This window comes from Prionailurus bengalensis, chromosome B3 (assembly GCF_016509475.1).
Source record: "Prionailurus bengalensis isolate Pbe53 chromosome B3, Fcat_Pben_1.1_paternal_pri, whole genome shotgun sequence".
Classification (NCBI taxonomy): Eukaryota; Metazoa; Chordata; class Mammalia; order Carnivora; family Felidae; genus Prionailurus; species Prionailurus bengalensis.
The window spans coordinates 112356316-112374860 of NC_057355.1; the positions used below are offsets into that span (position 1 = coordinate 112356316).

The 18545-nt window shown below is 37.1% G+C and overlaps 1 protein-coding gene and 1 pseudogene across 12 annotated transcripts in view; one reads left to right on the forward strand and one right to left on the reverse strand.

Annotated features, from left to right (window-relative positions):
• Positions 1 to 18545, forward strand: part of FUT8 (fucosyltransferase 8) — a 311102-nt gene that overhangs the window by 113510 nt on the left and 179047 nt on the right. The gene's annotated exons all lie outside the window — the stretch shown is intronic.
• LOC122468109 lies at positions 724 to 6811 on the reverse strand (annotated as a pseudogene).

Consider the following 18545-nt stretch of genomic DNA (forward strand, 5'->3'; position numbering starts at 1 on the left):
GGTTGAATTGCCTTTTTGATACTTGCTGGCTGTGTGACACCATTAACACCTTTAAATTAATTCATTAATCCACCTGTAAATGCCTTGATTTTCTTATCTGTAAGACAGATATTGTTATTCCTATTCCAGTGTTCTTTACACGGGAACATTTTCTTTTGCATGATGGGATTTACCATTAATCTTCTAGTACACTATCATGTACACATTCCCCCCCCCCTTTTTTTTTTTCCAACGTTTATTTATTTTTGGGACAGAGAGAGACAGAGCATGAACGGGGGAGGGGCAGAGAGAGAGGGAGATACAGAATCGGAAACAGGCTCCAGACTCTGAGCCATCAGCCCAGAGCCCGATGCGGGGCTCGAACTCAACGGACCGCGAGATCGTGACCTGGCTGAAGTCGGACGCTTAACCGACTGCGCCACCCAGGCGCCCCCCCCCCCCCCCTTTTTAAAGGGAGTTATGATTAAGAACATAGGACTTTAGAATCAGACATTGGATTCTCTGAAAGTTTACTTCTTAAAGTTACTTGTTAACAGTATCAAAGTTTTTATCTAACTAATGAGAGAATAATCAGGAGGACATAAGAATTGCTCCCAAGAATTGAGCATCAGGAGTTCATGTTTTCATTTAGGAAAGGGATGCCATGATAAAATGACTAAACTACATAAAAGTCTGATTAACTTTTAAAAGAAGGAAGTCAGATCTCCTTGGGGATTTAATCCTTAGAAAACTTGGAATATAAAACATTTGAGTTCAATTTAGATATCATCATGGTCTTTATCATCATTTTTAGTATCATCAAATTGGATTTCATCATCATCTCCAGTGCCAAATGTATCTGTTTCATTGATTTCAGCATATTTTGGAAGCTTGCCACATGCCTTCAGATTTATACCTTCATCTGCATTGTATTTTAAAATTACATCAGCTTTGTTATCCTCATCATCTGGCAGACCAGTATAATGTCTGAGGTATTTATTCAAATTATTTTCCTCATAAGACATAAGACATAAGACAAGTTCATAAGACATAACCTCTTCACACCACCAAGACACATTGCTTCTAATCGTACATTTCCCAACATTTTGATTACTGAATTATACTTATTCATCCTGTTTACACACCAGCTTTTTTCAGGGTCATTTTCACTCTTACCCCTGTACCTGTTTTTACCCCTACCTTTATTCTTGGTCGTGGCAATGCCTCATGGCATCATGGTCTCCTTTCCTGTGATGGCAGTGGCAGCTGTTCTTCCAAATGGCACGTGCAATGACCTAGCATGCGGTATGATGTAGCACTCTGCAGGTGAGGGAGAGTTTTCAGACTGAGCTTTTCTGGGATGGACTCAGTGGCAGCAAATTTATTTCCTTCCCCCTTCTCTTTCCATGTATATTAATGTGTTTAAGGTTTTCTAGGGCAGCTCTAGAGGTAACCTTTACTCTTGTACTTTCTTAGCCTCATTACTAAGGTGGATCTCTCTTTGTGTCTTTACTGAACGCACCAAGGATTCAGTGGACTCTATCTTGCTTTTAAGAACTTGAATGATTCTTGGCCCTCTGTGAGCTCTCATATCATCAATAAAACCTGGTAATTTTTCTTTCCTAGAACGTGTTTTTGCTCAACCTTGTGGGTTTTCAGCCTATGCACATATAGATTGTTATTCAGGTAATTAAAGGGGAATCTCTCTCTCTCTCTCTCTCTCTCTCTCTCTCTCTCTCTCTCTCTCTCTCTTGGGTTTTCCCCTTCAACATACTGTAATTTCAAAAGTGCTTTCAGAAAGAATCCCAGGTAATTATAGGTCTCACCTCCCCCCCCCTTTTTTTTAGGAATCCTTTTGGTGCTGCCTGTTTTCCAAAGTCAGATACATAGTTTTTCCAGTTTTCTAGTTGTTTACATTTGGAAGGTTAATTCTGGGTCCTATTACTGCCTTGTGGTGAAAGCAGAGATTTCTTAACACTTTTAAAACGAAGAATGATATTCTTAGCAAATGATACATCCTGCTCATTTCAAATTGTGTTCAAATACCATTATGTGTAAAAATTCATTTTCAAATGTTGCTTAAATTAAATTGATCTTAGCAACAACATTTCTGTTATTCTTCCACACATAGCTGTAAATAAAAGCTGCCTTGGCTGCTTTTCATCTAATATTAGTTACCAGTCAACTGATGCATTAAATTAAAGTTGGTGTAATTCTAATGATTTATAATAGCTGATTCCTTTTGGTACTTTTATGCCTCACTAAAGATCACTTGCTGTTTTATGATACTTTCCTTCCTTCCTTCCTTCCTTCCTTCCTTCCTTCCTTCCTTCCTTCGAAGCTTCCTTCCTCCCTTTCTATCAGAATCAGTATAAAAAAAAAACCCCTTAAAATAAATAGTAAATTTTTACTAATAAAAATATTTTTGGGGCACCTGGGTGGCCCAGTTGGTTTAAGTGCTTACACTTGATATTGGCTCAGGTCGTGAGCTTGTGGTGGTGGGATCGAGCCCCATGTCTGGCTTTGCACTGGGCGTGGAGCCTGCTTGGGATTCTCTTCCTTCCATTCTCTCTCTCTCTTCCCCTCCCCTGCTTTCTGTCTCTCTCAAAAATAAATAAATAAACACTAAAAATATTTTTAAAATGTCTTGTTTCATCTATTAAGGATACACTGAAATAGTATAAGTTCAGTACTGCTCAATATTTCTTTAAAATTTCTTCAATGAGTTTTAAAACATTGGTAATTGGAAATAGAATATAAACATGAACTGATATGAAGTTAATTGAGAATGTCTCATTAAGTCTGGAATAATGAAAAAAAGGATGTGCTTGATGAAGAACAGTATATTGAGCTGAAAAAATTTTTTATAGGATTTGAGGTCTTTAGGAAAGAGTGAATGACTGACATGCTTATGTTGATTCAGTTGGTGACATGAGCTTAATTCTTTATCATTAATACTTACAGTATTTCATTTACTGTACTACATGCAAGGTATTCCATCTGATAGTCATTATGTATCTATGCTGTTCTTGGAAGACAGACTTGCAATTCTTAGGGGAGTATTTGGAAATGAGCCAGTAGTAGCATTGTGATTTATGTGTTGTATGCTCAGGCTTAACACAGGCATTTTTGATTGGCATTAGAATTGTACATCATAAATATTAAGAAAAAAATACTTAAGAAACGTATAGCCATAATATACATATGTCTCAGAAGATGAGGGTCAAGGTTGTAATTATAGGTGAGAGAACTATAAATTCCTGAGTTCTGACAGATGGCAACAAAATGTCTGATTCTGTTACTTTTTATTATTTCTTAAAAACTTTTTCTGATGTCTTTAAAAATTACTGCTTTTAGATATATCCTTTGGATGTGATGTAGAAGGCTGTTTATTCTTTCGTTTTTTGACAGCAGATGTAAAATACAGACATCTAATTATTCAAGATCTTTTAGATACGAATGATTATTCAAACTAATGTAGTTACTAGAAACATTTGCCAAAGCTGCTTTTATTTTGGTCTGTTACTAAAAGAGATGCGTCACCTGTAGTGTTGCCTAGGCAGCACGGATGCACTGCACTTCATCCTCCTAAACTGGTTATCGTTGAAATTTATGGATTATGTTTGTTATTTTGATAGTGTTGTTCTCTTGTAACTTTGCCCCTAAAGAGTAATGATCCCTTGGTCAATCCAACCATATTGCTTTGATTCGTTTGGAATCAAAAAGATAGATCTGTGAATCTTGACTCCTGGTTTTGTGACCTTAGGCAAGTTACTTAACCTCTGCTGGTTTATTTGATATTATTATAGTATAGTAGTTAATTGAGTGGGCTCTGGAGTGTTTGTGAGGACATGCATTCTAGCTGTGCTACTTATAAGCTATGTGACTTTGGGCAGGTTACTAGCTTTATTGCCTTCTCTTCCTCATCTACAGATAATAATAGTACTTATCTGTAAAATGCTGTGAGTAAGCCTGGCACATACTAAATACTCAATAAATGCTTGCTATTGTTATTTTCTATAAATGAACAAAAATAACATAATAGGGTTATTATGAGGCCTGACTGAATAAATAGATCACTTTGCATGGGGACCTACTACATGTTCAGTATATGAGGTACTATAATGGATTGATGGTAATTTTGATCATGCAGTAATTGTGTCTGTGGAATAAGATCCAAGATTTATAAGAAAAGATACCACACTGGAGCTCCATTGATTTGCTAATTGGTTAAGACACAGAGTGAGTTCCAGCATTCTATTAGGTCACTTGTACAAAACAGATCAACTTTTATATTCCAGATGATGCACAAGATGTGGTAGATGAAAAATCCTATCCAATAAGACTTCAGAATTGTAATCTTAACTGTATCTATCATAGTATCAGTATAGTTTGGGATTGGCCACATGCCATAGATGGCCAAGGAAGTAAAAGTATTTAGTGGGGAAAGCTTTTACATTAGCTGTATTGATTAAAGATACGATACAAAACTTCTCCCAATATCAAGGGTTACTCAGAAGATGTGAAAAATGAATAGGGATGTATGATGCAGGCTGCTAGTATTCTACTCAAACTTAAAATCTGTTTTTCTCTTTTTAAAAATTTTTTTTTAATGTTTATTTATTTTTGAGACAGAGAGAGATAGAGCATGAACGGGGGAGGGTCAGAGAGAGAGGGAGACACAGAATCAGAAGCAGGCTCCAGGCTCTGAGCTGTCAGCACAGAGCCCGACGCAGGGCTTGAACTCACGGACTGGACCGTGAGATCATGACCTGAGCCGAAGTTGGACACTTAACCGACTGAGCCACCCAGGCGCCCCCTGTTTTTCTCTTCTATACCAGTAGAATTTTTTTTGTTTTTGTTTTTTTTTTTCTTTAAAGGTAGGCATATTGAAGCTTTGAAGGAAGGGCTATTTCCTAGCTGAGTGACTAAGTACTGGCAAAAGAGATAAAAGCAGAAGTATTATGTGTGTGTGTGTGTGCTTGTAAAGGTCAGTAACTCAGCTGGAGGTGATCCCATTTTGTCATTCAGTTTCTTCTTTTTGACCTTTATTGTAGGCATGATAAATGGAGCTTTAGCAAACATTTTGGACTGTGAGGTGATCTCGATGATGGAAGCTGGGGATGGAGAATGGTAGAAGAGAAAGTTAGAAACTTGGGTCCCTGAGGATACTGTGCAAACACCATCTCTACATGGCTAATCTTTAGACAATATTTACAAAAGAAAAAGTAAACCTCAATCTTGTTTAGCCAAGCTGCTGTTGTGTTGGGGTATTCTGTAATGTGCAAAACCATATCCTTATACTGAGGGGAAACAGTATAAATAAGAAAGTACTTTTGAGGTTTAATGGTTTGTGTTAGGGGTGTGTGTGTAGAGGGGATTGAAAATACAAAGAGAATTGGAGACTAACACTAACTGACTAAGGGATTGTGGATCTATGTTGATCATACTGGTGAAATTTTATTAGATTAATAGGAAATATGAAACTTTATGGGAAAAAAGAAAATATTTAATAGTTCAGTGACATGTGAACAATTAGTTATCAAATCACGTTTTGTTGGATATTGGGGGTAGTTAGAAGAACTGGTGAAAATTGATGGGTGGGCCATAAGTCATTCTTGTCTTTAGAATATTAACATCTTTTTATAGGTTACTGTTGTTGGCTTGTGCTATTGTTAAATGATGTATATATAACTTTGTAGTTTTTTTTTTTACTGGTAAGTTCCTTTTTGTTAATGACGCTTCAAGTGTCTTCTCTCAAAATTTTGGATTGACAAATGTGAAAAAAATGTTAGAGAACATTGAATTAGCCATTTTCTGTGGAAGAGGTTGAGAAAAGATTTTGGAGCCTACACAGCAAATCACTGATATATTTTTTAATTAATTAATTAATTAATTAATTATTTTTTTAGAGAGAGACGGAGAGCACAAGCAGGGTAAAGGGGCAGAGGGAAAGAGAGAGAATCCTAAGCAGGCCTCTTGCTCAGTGCGGAGCCTGACACGAGGTTTGATCCCATGACCCTGGGATCGGACACTCAACTAACTACCCAGGTACCCCATATTCGTTCACTTCTTTACATAAAGAAGATTCCAAAAAAATTATATATGCACTCATACTTGGGCTCTCACATTTTAATGGTTTCTGTGACACCACAATAATTGATTTGACACATTTAATTCAGTAGCTTTGGATGGAAAAATGTTTAGATGCCTTAGTTGAGAATTTTACAATTTCTTTAGTCATGTTGCCCAATCTTTGTTTTAGTTTTATTTGGATAGTATGGAATAACAGGTCTAGAAAGACTGCAGAAGGTGATATGTTTCATTGTAATTTATTAGACGTGCTATATATTCTTTACCTTTGTTTTTACCTTGTGGATCTATTCATTCCTTTCCATTTATCTCTGATTAATTTTTATTTAAAATTTTTTTTAATTTGCTCTTTAATGTTTATTTTTGAGAGAGAGAGAGAGACAGAGCATGAGTGGGGAAGGAGCAGAGAGAGAGGGAGACACAGAATCCGAAGCAGGTTCCAGGCTGTGAGCTGTCAGTACAGAGCCTGAAGTGGTGCTCAAACCCATGAACAGTGAGATCATGACCTGATCTCAGGTTGGTGCTTAACCAACTGAGCCACCCAGCGGCCCCTGTTTAATTTTTATTTAAAGGTTAATAAATATTAATTACAGTACATACTTTACTCATGTCACTTTTTGTCACCTTATTTCTTTTTTTATCTTTATTTTTAGATTTTCCTAGGAGGTACATAGAACTCGAGTGGTGTGGAAAATAACTACATACCCTCAAATCTCCATTCTATGGGATAGAACATCATCTTCAATAATAAGTTCCCTTTGGTGATGGCAATATAATATTCCATTATATAATCATTAGTTTTTTAGTCTTTAGCACATGTTCACTAATACATATTTAATATTTCTTTTTTTGACCAATTTTCCCATAATTAAACAATTAATAATATACACAACTGAATTGTGCACTTTAAATGAGTAAATTATGATGTGTGAATTATATTTCAATAAGGATGTTAATACTTTACAAATATAATTTTCCTTCCCCTTTAAATCCTTCTTTGGAAAAATGGAAGAATTTAAGAAGAAAGGAAATAACGTGTCCTCAACTAGGAGTGGTGACAGCTATAGCAATTGCGTTCTTTTCTCTAAAGCACCCTGAATGTTTAGGGTAGGGTTCTATGTTGGACATTTTGGGCATCTTGACATTTGCTGGCACTGGAAAGATTTGACAAGGGAGAACTGGGAATTTGTTACATAAATAGTAACTATTATTAAATACTTTAATTTGCTGTCTACTTGGCACAGGACATTGCTGTCCCTGCTATTTGTTTGTTTGTTTGTTTGTTTGTCATTTCACTTTTTTTTTAATTTTATTTTTTTAAAATTTACATCCAAATTAGTTAGCATATAGTGCAACAATGATTTCAGTAGATTCCTTAGTGCTCCTTACCCATTTAGCCCATCCCCCCTCCCACACTCCCTCCAGTAGCCCTCTGTTTGTCCTCCATGTTGATGAATCTCTTCTGTTTTGTCCCCCTCCCTGTTTATATTATTTTTGTATCCCTTCCCTTATGTTCACCTGTTTTGTCTCTTAAAGTCCTCATGTGAGTGAATTCATATGATTTTTGTCTTTCACTGACTGACTAATTTTACTTAGCATGATACCCTCCAGTTCCATTCATGTAGTTGTAAATGGTAAGATTTCATTCTTTTTGATTGCCAAGTAATACTCCATTGTATATATATACACCACATCTTCTTTATCCATTCATCCATCAATGGACATTTGGGCTCTTTCCGTACTTTGGCTATTGTTGATAGCACTGCTATAAACATTGGGGTGCATGTGTCCCTTCAAAACAGTACACCTGTATCCCTTGGATAAATACCTAGTAGTACAATTGCTGGGTCGTAGGGTAGTTCTATTTTTAGTTTTTTGAGGAACCTCCATACTGTTTTCCAGAGTGGCTGCACCAGCTTGTCTTCCCACCAACAATGCAAAATAGATCCTCTTTCTCCACATCCTTGCCAACATCTGTTGTTGCCTGAGTTGTTAATGTTAGCAATTCTGACAGGTGTAATGTGGCATCTCATTGTGGTTTTGATTTGTATTTCCCTGATGATGAGTGATGTTGAGCATTTTTTCATGTGTCAGTTGGCCATCCGGATGTCTTGTTTGGAGAAGTGTCTATTCTTGTCTTTTGCCCATTTCTTCACTGGATTCTTTGTTTTTTAGGTGTTGAGCTTGATAAGTTCTTTGTAGATTTTGGATACTAACCATTTATCTGATAGGCCTTTTGCAAATATCTTCTCCCATTCTGTTGGTTGCCCTTTAGTTTTGCTGATTGTTTCCTTCACTGTGCAGAAGCTTTTTATTTGATGAAAATATTAGAAGATATTTTATTTTTTTTTTTGATGAGGTCCCAGTAGTTCATTTTTGCTTTTGTTTCCCTTTGCCTCTGGAGACGCGTTGAGTAAGAAGTTGCTGCGGCCAAGATCAAAGAGGTTTTTGCTTGCTTTCTCCTCGAGGATTTTGATGGTTTCCTGTCTTACATTTAGGTCTCTCATCCATTTTGAGTTTATTTTTGTGTATAGTGTAAGAAAAGTGGTCCAGGTTCATTCTTCTGCATGTCGCTGTCCAGTTTTCCCAGCCCCACGTGCTGAAGAGGCTGCCTTTATTCCATTGGATATTCTTTCCTGCTTTGTCAAAGATTAGTTGGCCATATGTTTGTGGGTCCATTTCTGGGTTCTCTATTCTGTTCCATTGATCTGAGTGTCTGTTCTTGTGCCAGTACCATACTGTCTTGATGATTACAGCTTTGTAGTATAGCTTGAAGTCTGGGATCATGATGCCTCCTGCTTTGGTTTTCTTTTTCAAGATTGCTTTGGCTATTCGGGGTCTTTTCTGGTTCCATAAAAATTTTAGGATTATTTGTTGTAGCTCTGTGAAGAATGCTGGTGTTATTTTGATAGGGATTGCATTGAATATGTAGATTGCTTTGGGTAGTATCAACATTTTAACAATATTTGTTCTTCCTATCCAGGAGCATGGAATCTTTTTCCATTTTTTTGTGTCTTCTTCAATTTTTTCATAAGCTTTCTACAGTTTTCAGTGTATAGATTTTCATCTCTTTGGTTAGATTTATTCCTAGGTATTTTATGGTTTTTGATGCAATTGTAAATGGGATTGATTCCTTGATTTCTCTTTCTGTTGCTTCATTATTGGTGTATAGGAATGCAGCCGGTTTCTTTGTGTTGATTTTATATCCTGGAACTTTGCTGAATTCATGAATCAGTTCTAGCAGTTTTTTGGTGGAATCTTTTGAATTTTCCATATAGAGTATCATGTCATTTGCGAAGAGTGAAAGTTTGATCTCCTGGATGATTTGGATGTCTTTTATTTCTCTGTGTTGTCTGGTTGCAGAAGCTAAGACTTCCCATACTGTGTTGAATAACGGTGGAGAGAGTGGACCTCCCTGTCTTGTTCCTGACCTTAGGGAAAAAACTCTCAGTTTTTCCCCATTGAAGATATTAGCGTTGGGTCATTCATATATGGCTTTTATGATCTTGAGGTGTGATCCTTCTATCCCTACTTTCTTGAGGGTTTTTATCAAGAAAGGATGTTGTATTTTGTCACATGCTTTCTCTGCATCTATTGAAAGGATCATATGGTTCTTGTCCTTTCTTTTATTGATGTGATGAATCATGTTAGTTGTTTTGCAGATATTGAACCAGCCCTGCATCCAGGTATAAATCCTACTTGGTCGTGGTGAATAATTTTTGTAATGTATTGTTGGTTCTGGTTGCCTAATATCTTGTTGAGGATTTTTGCATCCATTTTCATCAGGGAAATTGGTCTATAGTTCTCCTTTTTAGTGGGGTCTCTGTCTTGTTTTGGAATCAAGGTAATGCTGGCTTCATAGAATGAGTTTGGGTTTTCCTTCCATTTCTGTTTTTTGGAACACCTTCAAGAGATTAGGTGATAACTCTTCCTTAGATGTTTGGTAGAATTTCGCTGGCCCTGGACTCTTGTTTTTTTTCTTTTTTTTTTTTTTTGGATTTTTGATTATTAATTCGATTTCCTTACTGGGTATTGGTCTGTTCAAATTTTCTATTTCTTTTTGTTTCAGTTTTGGTAGTGTGTATGTTTCAAGGAATTTGTCCATTTCTTCCAGATTGCCTATTTTATTGGCATGTAATTGCTCATAATATTCTCTCATTATTTTTTTTTATTTCTGCTGTGTTGGTTGTGATCTCTCCTCTTTCATTCTTGATTTTATTTATTTGGGTCCTTTCCTTTTTCTTTTTGATCAAACTGGCTAGTGGTTTATCAGTTTTGTTACTTCTTTCAAAGAACCAGCTTCTGGTTTCATTGATCTGTTCTGTTTTTTTTGGTTTCGATAGCATTAATTTCTGCTCTGATCTTTATTATTTCCTGTCTTCTGCTGGTTTTGGGATTTATTTGCTGTTTTTTTTTTTTCCAGCTCTTTCAGGCGTAAGGTTAGGTTGTGTATCTGAGATCTTTCTTCCTTCTTTAGGAAGGCCTGGATTGCTATATGGTTTCCTCTTTGCTGTGTCCCAGAGGTTTTGGGTTGTGGTGTTATCATTTTCATTGGCTTCCATGAACTTTTTAATTTCCTCTTTAACTTCTTGGTTAGCCCATTCATTCTTTAGTAGGATGTTCTTTAGTCTCCAAGTATTTGTTACCTTTCCAAATTTTTTCTTGTGGTTGATTTTGAGTTTCATAACGTTGTGGTCTGAAAATATGCACGATATGATCTCGATCTTTTTGTACTTGCTGAGGGCTTATTTGTGTCCCAGTATGTGGTCTGTTCTGGAAAACGTTCCATGTGCACTGGAGAAGAATGTATATTCTACAGCTTTAGGATGAAATGTTCTGAATATATCTGTTAAGTCCATCTGGTCCAGTGTGTCATTCAAAGCCATTGTTTCATTGTTGATTTTTTTATTAGATGATCTGTCCGTTGTTGTGAGTGGGGTATTGAAGTCTCCTACTATTATGGTATTACTATCAATGAGTTTCTTTGCGATTAATTGATTTATATATTTGGGTGCTGCCAAATTTGGCGCATAAATGTTTACAATTGTCAGGTCTTCTTGGTGGATAGACCCCTTGATTATGATATAATGCCCTTCTGCATCTCTTGATACAGTCTTTATTTTAAAGTCTAGGTTGTCTGATATAAGTATGGCTACTCCGGCTTTCTTTTGTTGACCATTAGCATGATAGGTGGTTCTCCATCCCCTTACTTTCAATCTGAAGGTGTCTTTAGGTCTATTGTGGGTCTCTTGTAAACAGCATATAGATGGATCTTGTTTTCTTATCCATTCTGTTACCCTGTGTCTTTTGATTGGAGCATTGAGTCCATTGACATTTAGAGTGAGTCTGAAAGATATGAATTTATTGCCATTATGTTGCTTGTAGAGTTGGAGTTTCTGGTGGGGTTCTCTTGTCCTTTCTAATCTTTGTTGCTTTTGGTAGTTATCTATCTATGTATCTATGTATCTATCTATCTATCTTTTCTCCCCTTAGAGAGTCCCCCTTAAAATTTCTTGCAGGGCTGGTTTAGTGGTCATAAACTCCTTTAATTTTTGTTTAGGAAACTTTTTATTTCTCCTTCTGTTTTGAATGACAGGCTTGCTGGATAAAGAATTCTTGGCTTCATATTTTTCTGACTCAGCACATTAAATATATCCTGCCACTCCTTTCTGGCCTGCCAAGTTTCTGTGGATAGGTCTGCTGCAAACCTGATCTGTCTTCCCTTGTAGGTTAAGGACTTCTTTTCCCTTGCTGCTTTCATGATTCTTTCCTTGCCTGAGTATTTTTGAATTTGATTATGATATGCCTTGTTGATGGTTGGTTTTTGTTGAATCTAATGGGGGTCCTCTGTGCTTCCTGGATTTTGATGTCTGTGTCTTTCCCCAGGTTAGGAAAGTTTTCCACTATGATTTACTTGCTCACATAACCCTTCTGCCCCTATTTTTCTGTCTTCCTCTTCTGGGACTCCTGTGATTCAGATGTTGTTCCTTTTAAATGAGTCACCGATTTTTCTAATTCTTAAATTGTGCTCTTTTGCCTTAATCTCCCTCTTTTTTTCTGCTTCATTATTTTCCATAAGTTTGTCCTGTATATTGCTGATTCTCTCTTCTGCCTCATCCATCCTTGCCTCTGCGGCATCCATCCATGATTGCAGCTCAGTTTTAGCATTTTTTATTTCATCCTGACTAGTGTTTACTTCTTTTATCTCCGCAGAAAGGGATTCTAATCTATTTTTGACTCCAACTAGTATTCTTATTATCATGATTCTAAATTCTGGTTCATACATCTTGCTTGTGTCTGTGTTGGTTAAGTCCCAGGCTGTCGTTTCTTCCTGCTCTTTGTTTTGGGGTGAATTCCTTCATTTCGTCATTTTGAAGGGAGAAAAGGAATTAATGAAGTAGAAAAAATTAAAATTAAAAAAAAATTAAAATAAAAAAATTAAAAACTCACACACACAAAAGCGAATAAATGATGCTAGATCCTAGGTGTGTTTTGGTTTGGGTGTTGAAAGTGGCTTGATAGATTAGAGAAAAAAGGGCAGGGGAAGAAAAAAAAAACAAATCATTTGAAAATTTGAAAAAATGAATGCACTGAAGTAGACTAACATGAAATGATGGAAGTGAAGTAAAATTTGAAAAAATTTACACATAAGTAAAGAATATAGTAGAAAAAAGTTAAAAAATATTTTTAATGAAAATAAAAATGAATTTTTTTCTCTCTGTATTCAAGAAAAAGAAAAGAAATGAGAAAAAGAAAAGAAAATTGAATAGATGGACCTGCTAACAGACTAAAATACCACTGAAATTACTTCATTTTCTCCTAGAAGTCAGACTGTGAAGCACTTTATAGTCCATAAAGTAAGCAGGTGGTGAGACTTCTGTTCTTGAAGAGCGAGGTTGGCCCTGTAGGACGGGGCTTAGTGTAACAGCTCCGTTCCCCACTAGATGGCGCTTCTAGCTTACTGGGGTGGATTGTTGTGGCACTTGTAGGTGCATATGCATGGGAGCGGTGAAAATGGCGTCACCCAGCAACCCAGTCTCTAGTATCGGAACTCTCTTCTCCCCAGTGAGCAATCGTGCACTTGTTCTTTGTCTTCAGCTCTTGTCCACTCCCTGCTTTTACACTGTCTGTGACCAAACCCCAGGTAGTACCTCTCTCCCGAGTTTTGTCTCAGATGCGGCTGTTTTCCCTGCCCCCTTACTTCTGAGGGACTGTGTCTTTGACCTGTTCCACCCCTCTGCAGAAGGTCTCACTGAGCAATGGCTGAATGCTGGCTGCCCCCAGGAAAGTTCGTGGGGCCGTGCTGGTGCTGATGCCTAGAGATTGCGGCCAGGTGCCGGCCTGCTCCAGAAAAAGTTCGTGAGATAGTGTAGCAGCAGCGTTTCAGGGATTATGGAAAATCACAACACACATCTGGCACTAGGCTTCACCCTTAACAACCTTGTTTCAGCCCCAGCAAATGTGGCCGTTCGTTCTCTGGGATCTGCTGGGACTAGGTGGCCTCACAGTCTCTACCAAATGTCCTTCCAGCAGTGGAATTGCTTTTCCCCGTGTGGCCCGAGAACCTCCCGGACCCCACTCTGCTCTTGGGGATTTGCCCTTCCCACCAGAGCACTGCCAGGTATTGAGCTGTGGAGTTGCAGCCTTTGTGCTTTCCCTGTTTATAGTCTTAATGGAATTTAAACCCTCTCCTTTTTTAGTTTATTCCCTGTGGCTGTTTCCAATTTTTTACTTTCTTTCCAGCTGCTTTTGGGGAGGGCTGCCTTTCCCATATTCCCCCCCCCCCCCCCCCCATTTCCATCCTCTCTCCGCTCACAAAAGCGGCTCCCTGCCCTCTGCGGCTTCTCTCCCCCAGTTCACCTCTCCGTGCCGTGTATCTGCTGAATTCTGTGGTTCAGGTTGTGCAGATTGTTGTGTTAATCCTCAGATCAGTTTTCTAGGTGTGCAAGATGGTTTAGTGTTGGTCTGGCTGTTTTTCATGGATGCTAGACACACAAGAAATTTCCATGCTGTTCTGCCATCTTGGCTCCCTCTCCTATATCTAATATTTCTAATTTGATGTGCTTTAGTGTATCTTTAATGCTGATGAGCTTGAACATCTATCTATCTATATTTTAATTATTTGCGTCAATAGCATAATAGAGTCTTAGGCACAAGGGCTCACCTACTTGGTTTCAAATCCTGTATCCTCTAGTTATTAATTTTGTGACTTTAAATATGTTTTCATATCTGATAGTGTTGTGGAAAGGGAATTAAATTTAGAGACAGAAGACCTGTAGTCTGACCTTAGCATATATTAGCTTTGTAAATGCTTTAAGCAAATTATTTAATACCTTTGAGCTACAGTTTGTCATCTGTAATAGGGTAGGAATCATAATTGATAGTTTTGGGGGGGATAAATCATAAATTGAAAGTATAAATTATATAACATCATACATATATAGAACAATAAAATACTTTGTCTTTTAAAAAAAGTACAGCAATAATGTTAGGAGTTTTTTTTCCTTGGACTTAATTATCTTATAACTAGATGTTTGTATTTTATGACCACCTTCACTTAGTGTGCTCACCTCACAAGTCCTGTCTCTAGTAACCACCTTCTCTTCTCTGTATCTATGAGTTTGAATTTTTTAAGATTCTCATGAAAGTGAGATCATACACTCTGTGTCTGTCTCTGTGTGCCTAATTTCAGTTAGCATAATGCCTCCCAAGTCTATCCATGTTGTCAGAAACGCTATAATTAATATACATTAGTATTTTAAATATATGTATATATTTAAAATTTTCCAAATAAGTGGACTCGTGCAGTTCAAACCCATGTTGTTCAAGGATCAACTGTATACCACATTTTCTTTTTCCATTCGTCTGTCGATGGCACTTAGGTTCTCTCTTTTGGCTATGGTAAATAATATTGCAGTGAAAGTGGGGATGCAGATATATTTTTGAGATACTGATTTTGCTTCCTTTGGATACTCAGAAGTAGAGTTGCTAATTGTATGGTAGTTCTATTTTTAATTTTTGGTGGATCCTCCATACTGTTTTCCATGGTGGCTGCACCAACTTATATTCCTATCAACAATGCACTTGGTTCCCTTTTCTCTACATCTTCATCAGCACTTGTTATCTCTGTCTTTTTGATAATAGCCATTCTAACAGGTGTGAGGTGATACCGCATTGTGGTTTTTATTTGCATTTTGCTGATGATTTGTGATGTAGAACACCTTTTTTTTTTTTAATTTAAAATTCAGTTAACATACAGTGCAATATTGGTTTCAGGAGTAGAATTCAGTGACTCATCACTTACATACAACACTCAGTGCTCATCACAACAAGTGTCCTCCTTAGTACTCATCACCCATCTAGCCCATCTCCCACCTCCCTCCCTCCATCAACCCTCCATTTGTTCTCTATTGTTGAGTCTCTTGTGGTTTGTTTCCCTCTTTTCTCTTTTTCCCCCTTCCCATATACATATTCATCTGTTTTGTTTCTTGAATTCCACATGTGAATGAAATCATGTGGTATTTGTCTCTCTGATTGACTTATTTCAACGTTTATTTATTTTTGGGACAGAGAGAGACAGAGCATGAACGGGGGAGGGGCAGAGAGAGAGGGAGACACAGAATCAGAAACAGGCTCCAGGCTCTGAGCCATCAGCCCAGAGCCTGACGCGGGGCTCGAACTCACAGACCGCGAGATCGTGACCTGGCTGAAGTCGGACGCTTAACCGACTGCGCCACCCAGGCGCCCCTCTGATTGACTTATTTCATGTAGCATATTATATTCTAGCTCAATCCATGTTGCAAATGGCAAGATTTCATTCTTTTGGATGGCCATGTAATATTCCATTATATTATATATACCATATCTTCTTTATCCATTCATCAGTCAATGCACATTTGGGCTCTTTCCATAGTTTGGCTATTGCTGTAAACATTGGGGTGCATGTACCCCTTCAAATCTATATTTTTGTGTCCTTTGGGTAAATACCTAATAGTACAATTGCTGAATTGTAGTGTTGTGTTATTTTTAGCTTTTTTTTTTTTTTTTTTTAAATTTTTTTTTTTTTCAATGTTTATTTATTTTTGGGACAGAGAGAGACAGAGCATGAACGGGGGAGGGGCAGAGAGAGAGGGAGACACAGAATCGGAAACAGGCTCCAGGCTCTGAGCCATCAGCCCAGAGCCCGACGCGGGGCTCGAACTCCCGGACTGCGAGATCGTGACCTGGCTGAAGTCGGACGCTCAACCGACTGCGCCACCCAGGCGCCCCTATTTTAGCTTTTTGAGGAACCTCTGTACTGTATTCCAGAGTGGCTGCACCAGGTGGCATTCCTACCAAAAGGGAACAACTTTTCTAGTGCCTGTTGGCCATTTATATGTCATTTTTGGGAAAATATGTTCAGATCCTTATATATTTTGGATATTAATCCCTTATCAGGTATATGTCTAGCAAACATTATATCCCATTCCTTAGGTTGTCTTTTCATTTTGTTGATGGTTTCCTTTGCTGCATAGAAACTTTTTAGTTTGATGTAGTCCCATTTGTTTATTTTTGCTTTTGTTGCCTTTATTTTTGGTGTCAAATCCAAAAAAATAATTTCCAAGACTAATGTAAAGGAAGTTATATGTCTTGTGGTTGAGAATCTATGGAAATAAAGAAAGGCCAACCCATTGCTTTTTGTTTACTAATAAATAATCAGAGCTTTTATTTATTAAGCCCATTCTACATGCTAGGCACCATGACTAGCACTTTATACAAATATCTCAGTTCAAGACTACTATAAATATTCATTTAAACTAGCAAGTTAAGGGGCACCTGGGTGGCTCAGTCAGTTAAGTGTCTGACTTTGGCTCAGGTCATGACCTCATAGTTTGTGAGTTCAAACCCCACGTTGGGCTCTGTGCTGACAGCTCAAGAGCCTGGAGTCTCCTTCTGAGTCTGTGTCTCCCTCTCTCTCTGCCCCTCTTCTGCTCACACTCTGTCTCTCTTTCTCAAAAATAAATAAACATGAAGAAAAATAAACTAGCAAAATAAATAAACCAGAGTTAATAGTCTGACTCAATCAAAATATTATAATAATAGCTATAATAATTATAGCTAATATGTTCTACCCTAATTGGTTTAAAATGAATGTTCTTAACTAATTTACAAAGAGATTAAATAATTTGGTCACAGTCACAGCTAAAAAGTAGATGAAGTGGGTAAACACTCTTCCAGTTGACTGTAAAACTTACTCTCTATGAAACCTCTAATGATTATATTGCTAAACGTTACTAAGTATATCTCTTTGTATAGATGTTTTAGTAGTTGCTTTAAGTATAACCTTAAAGGTACATAATTTATCACCCTCTACTGACATTGATGTTTTACCAGTTTGAGGGAAATGTAGAAACTTTACCTCTCTGTAGTCTTATTACTGTCTGTAATTTATAATATAATAGTCTTAAATATTCCCTCTGCGTATATTTAAAACCATGAAATACATTATCAAAATATAATGTAGAAAACCCAAGAAAAGAAGGAAAATTCTATTGTGTGTTTACTCATGTTTTTGCTTTTTCTGTTGTTCTTTTTCTTTCTGAGATATATGAGGCAAAAAGAAAACTCCAAGAACTCACTGTTATGTTATTCCTTTAGTTCCTAGATTACTAGCAGCTCTGCTTTTTCTTTTTATCTTTCACAGTCTTCTTATATTTGTCTTATACAGAGTGTCCAGCGCTTTTAGCTATTCTTAGTGGGAGGCACAGACATCTTTACCATCTTGGAATAGAACCAAAAGTCACTTCATTAAATGTAAAAAAAAAATTAAGCATTAATATTTTTATCTTGTTTTCTAGATAGTATGCTATTTTGGAGGAAAAGTTTGAGGCTTTTCACTCTCTGGATTGAATTATACTTATTAACCTATCCTAGTTATATAATTTCTTGTACTTGAGTTAAAAAGTATGTGTAGAAGGAGATTTTCCTAGCTTCTCTTGTAATTCTTAAAGTCAGCAGGCTATTCTTAATAACATTAACAAAAAAATAGCTATCACTGGCTTTAGTTCTGCCACTTACTGGCTTTACAACCTTGGAAAAGTTATGTAATCTCAGTGTGCCTTAATTTCCGCCACTGTAAAATGGGCACTTACATCAAGCAGTTGTTGAGAATATTAAATAGTATTATAATTACGAAGTATTGACAAAAATACCTCGCATTCAGGAAACACCATATAAATGTAGCTATTATCATCCTTATACTTAGAATAATAGGCCCATATAAGAGGAATTATTACAGTCATTTTAAGGATAAAAAATTCACACTTAGAGAAGGTGAAATGCTCTCCCTAATTCTTGGCTGGCCCAATTCTGTATTGGTGTTGCCAGGATTTAGACCCAGTGTTGTCTGACCTTAGAGCTTACAGTTTCCAAGGCATTGTGCTATCTCCCTATCAACATTAAATCCTTCTGCATCCTGCAGTTACACCTAATAT